This window comes from Mustela nigripes, unplaced genomic scaffold, assembly GCF_022355385.1.
Source record: "Mustela nigripes isolate SB6536 unplaced genomic scaffold, MUSNIG.SB6536 HiC_scaffold_148, whole genome shotgun sequence".
In the NCBI taxonomy this organism is placed as follows: domain Eukaryota; kingdom Metazoa; phylum Chordata; class Mammalia; order Carnivora; family Mustelidae; genus Mustela; species Mustela nigripes.
Window position 1 is genome coordinate 7,306,950 of NW_026739562.1, and position 4,632 is coordinate 7,311,581.

Here is a 4,632-nt window from a genome sequence, read left to right on the forward strand (position 1 = left end):
CATATATTTTTAAAAATGCTGTGCTGTCTTGATTGGTACAGCTCTATAATGTGCCCAATAAGGCCACAGTCTTAGGCTTGTTGTATATATAACATCCAGGGTTTTTAGTTGTACTTTGTGGGAGAACGAAGGGAAAGCATATCTACTCCATCTTCTTGGAATCAGAAGTCCTGATGCATTTTTAAAAGCTGGCATCTGGTTCTACTTTCAAAAAAAACCATTTCTCTGTGAAATAAAGAGATCTCCCCACCATCCTTCAAAAGAAATGGAAAACAAGTTTGCAGAAGAAGACAAGAGAATCGTCAAAGTTTAAACGTCCCAATCCACCTGCTCAGACATTATACCAAGGGCCAAAAGCTACCTCTGTTTGCTAGAAATGCAAGACAGTGAGATGAGAACACTGGTGATATCATCCACTGCTGATAGAGACCAACCTGTCTGGGGTTTACGTGGCTAAAATCTGCTTGTTCTTCCCTGCCTTGTCCACATGCACATCTCCACTGTCCACAAACCTTTCAGAGACTCAATTCTCTTCCTTCAATGATTTCACCTCCTTTTCCCAGGCAGAATACATAAAATGAATGTAGGTTCCTCAACTTCCAGCACCAAACTTCCACTACCAATGGCAGCTGCAGCTACTTGGTGTGAATTGGAAAGAAGCGCCCTTTCCTCAAAGCTCTTTACTCTCATCTACTGCAAAACAGTCATGGTTACTATTCAAAATTAGGATGACACTGCAATCAATAGTGCCCCCTGGATTTGGGAGATGTACAACCTGCTCAACACCAGAGATCCTATGACTCTACTTGTGCCTGCCCCCCCCCCCCCTATCTCCCTTTCTCAGGGTTACTACCTGAGGTCAGTCCTTCCACCTGTGCTCTGCATACCCCTCTCCTCCCATCCTGTCTTCTTCCTCTTCATAAACTATTCTTGGGCATTCTTGAGCTGATTAATGTTAAAAATTCCCAGCTCCTTCTCATCAATGCCCAAATAAGACTTATATTTCTCCAGACATAAAAAATAAATAAATAAATAAATAAAAATCTCCCTTCCAGTATCCTTCTCATTTCCTCCAGGCAGTTTCTTAGAAGATTTGTCTACCCTCATTTGTCTCCATTTTCTCACCAACACCCTCCCTTGCTCTTCAACTCACTCAAAGCTGGGCTCCTCCTCCCATTCAATGAACCTGCTCTAGCTGATGGCCATGCCTGTTTGGACCTGGCATTTTTCAGTCTTCGCCTCCCTAATTTATCAAGAAAACTGATCCAGTTTACAACCCGCAGTGCTCTTCCCCGTCTTCTGCAATGTCATAGTCTCCTGGCTTTTCCTCCTAAGACTACCTGCTCCTCTTCCACCTCTCCAAGTAGAGGAGCTCTTGGGGTCCATCCTGCCCTCCTTCCCAAATGGTATTCTCTCCACCATGCAATATCCTCCATGCTCCTGCTCCATTCTCATCCCCATCCACGAATCTAAGAAACAGACTTTCATTTGAGATCCAAACAGGCACATCCCACGGCCTGCTAAGCTTCTCCACTGGACGGTCCCGCAGGCTCAACGTAACTACACCCACACAGTTTCGCCAAATCTGCTTCTCCTGTGTTCCCTTCCATTATGTAGTTCCCCACCACTCATCCTGTCAGGCCCGACGCCTGGGGGGGGGGGGTCATCCAACTCTGCATATTTCACACACCCAATTCACCACCACCTGCCTCCCAACTGTCTCCCCAACCCTCCCTCCTCTATGCACCATGCCAAGGCCCTAACCCAAGTAACCAAAATCGAACAAGCCTCGGGAGATGCCCAAGACCAGCTGCGCCCACGTACAAAGTGCTTCGTGCTCCAGGAGCCTCCTGCTTGTGTCCATCGCTAGGTTTGAACACTCAGGAGAAAAGCGTGAGGTCGGTCCTGTTCACTGATTTCTGGAGCATCCTCAGTGCCTGGCACCAGTTAGGTCGGTAAATAATCGTTAGAACGACAGAAGGACACTGAAAGACAGGGTTCACTCCCTCTGCTGCGCAGCTGGAGCTCAGAGCCCGCAGGCCACAACCCCCACCCGCCACACACAACATGGCGGCGATTTAGACCTACGTCCAACTTCCGTTTCCTGTGCGGATGTACGTCACTTCCTCTCCGGTTGCCCTGGAGTTTTAGAAGCCAAGAAGGTGCAGAGTCTGTTCCTCATCCCTTACGAATTCTTGCTTCTGCCGCAGCACAGTCTTACGGAGCAGTTTCGAGGCTCTGCCGCCAGCGGCTTGATGGTGAGAGGGGGAGCGCACGGAGGATCTTCTAGGGTGTGGGGGCGGGCCGCGGCGGTGGAGCGAAGGACGGAGTGGGGGAAGGTGGCTGGGAGGTAGGTCAAGAAAGTTTGTGTTGCAAACCTACCCCCAAACCGGTTATTATTGGAAGTGGCAGATGCAGTTACGGGGGCAGAGAAGATGCTTAACAGCTAGGACTTCATCGCCATAAAATGTGTGTGTGCGGAGGGCCTTAGCAGCCAGAAAAGCATTTTCTTCTCCTTTAAGATTTCTGTATTAAATGGGCCCAGTCACTACCTACACCTGCTGTCTGGTAACCTTTCCTCCTGTGTCTGAGGCCATGTGCAGCGTGAGAAGGAAATATGTTGGTTTTCCGTTATTGGCAGGCACCATTTTTCACACTTCTCACCCTTTATTGAAAGGGCGGTGAAAACCCAAGTGCAGGAAGCACTGTTGAAGGTCTGAAAAGGTTACGGAGATCAGAGCCATTGACTTTTATTTATCTTTTATTTAATTTTTTAAAAATAATATTTTAAAGATTTTATCCATTCATTTGTCAGAGAGAGAAGGAGAGGGAGAGAGCGAGCGAGCGAGCACTGCAGGCAGAGTGGCAGACAGAGGCAGAGAGAGAGAAGCAGCTCCCCACTGAGCAAGGATCCCAATGGGGGACTCAATACCAGGACCCTGGGATTGTGACCTGAGCCGAAGGCAGCGGCTTAACCAACTGAGCCACCCAGGCATCCCTACTTTTTATTTTTGAGAGAGAGAGAGAGAATCTCAACCAGGGGCTCCACACCCAGTGCAGAGCCTAACATGGTGTTCCATTTCAGGACCCTCAAGATCATTACCTGAGCGGAAACTGAGCCAGATGCTTAACAGACTGAGCCACCCACATGCCCCAACTTTTATTTTTTTAAACGAAGATCTTTTTTACTTGAAGAAACTTAAGGATTTGGGCATCCTAGGATGTGCTGTGAGATCGAAAGCAGTAGAATTTTTGCCATAGATCAGAAGAGAGACGGTCACCCAGTGAGTATCCTCTGACTTGCAGACCAAGTGAGCACAGTCAAAATCTTCTTCAGCAACCACCTTGGCATTGGAACAGGCTGTAAAGTTCACCCTTCTTCAACCCGGTCCTCGCATTGCCACATCCAGTTTTGCCTAGTTGTTCATGTTTCTGGCCTGATCAGTTTTTGTTTTTGTTTCTGGCAGATGCTGCGGAAGCCCCTAGGTAGCTGAGAAGTTGGTGGAATCTTCTTACTGGTGCAGCTTTCACTACTGCTTGTTGTTCAAGTGTGAGATAAAGGTGAGCAGAAAATTCTCGAGTGCACTGTTTACCTACAGCACACCGCAACTCGACTTCTGAAAGTTGAAAGAAACAGGTTTGCACAATTGTTGTGTGTGACATAGAAAAGACATGTCATAGCTTTTATGCTAATAAAATGCTTTTAAAATTAGTGTGTGGTTTTTGGTAATTAGCATATTATTTTGGTTATCAGTTGGTTCATAACAAACAGCCTAATTAGGTACCCCCCTGAGTCATTTATCTAAATGACTGTTCTGCTAAATTGTATTTGTGGGCATTGATCAGAGCTAATGGGAAAAAAAGATTAAGGTGAAAATCATGGGATTAAAATTTTAATTAGTTTGCCCCCTGAATAGTTGCTTGGTGTGACACAGTGATTGATTGGCTATGTATACCCACCCAGCAAGGATGTAGCTCTACTACCAAACTTCTGAACATAAGAGTGTTTTACAAAAGACCTAATATTTTATTCAGTTATCTTTCTCTTTATTACTGATTAACAAGGAATTGAAAAGGAAGGCAATGTGTGGGGATCTCATAATCTTTTGTCTGGTGATACATAGAAAGTATGAACTGAGGGCTCCAATCAGCTCAATATAGCTATTTCAGACTTAATATGTCTAAAATACAGCTATTTCCCACCCCCAACCCCTTCCTCTCCCAGGGTTTTTTTCTTGACCAGTGGCACCACCACGTATCTGTGTGTTCAGGGCTCAAACCCAGAAGCAGTCTTGACTCCCTCTTTTCTTCATTCCCTACAGCTTGCCCATCAACAATTCCTGTCAGCTTTTCTTTCAAAACATGCCCCAAATGCACCCACCGTTCTCATCTCTACCACCCTAACCCAAACACCATCACCCTTTACCTAGTTAAATGCAACACCCTCTGACTCTGGTCTCCCTGTTTCTAATCTCATGACCCATTTCTACCCACCTCCCCCCTACCCCATCTAGTCCGTTTACCACATGATAGCCAAAATGTTTGCTTAAAACATTGGTTAGGTTAGGCTTTATCACTTCTCTATCTAGAACCACCCAGCATCTTCGCATACTAGTTTCTATGCCCTACAAG

The 4,632-nt window shown here is 46.1% G+C and overlaps 1 long non-coding RNA gene across 1 annotated transcript; it reads left to right on the plus strand.

Annotated features, from left to right (window-relative positions):
- The first annotated feature begins 2,127 nt into the window (after positions 1-2,127).
- Positions 2,128-3,712, plus strand: LOC132008441 (uncharacterized). The gene is made up of 3 exons (XR_009401638.1): positions 2,128-2,258; positions 3,086-3,284; positions 3,468-3,712. It is a non-coding gene; the product is annotated as an uncharacterized LOC132008441 (long non-coding RNA).
- Positions 3,713-4,632: the final 920 nt, after the last annotated feature.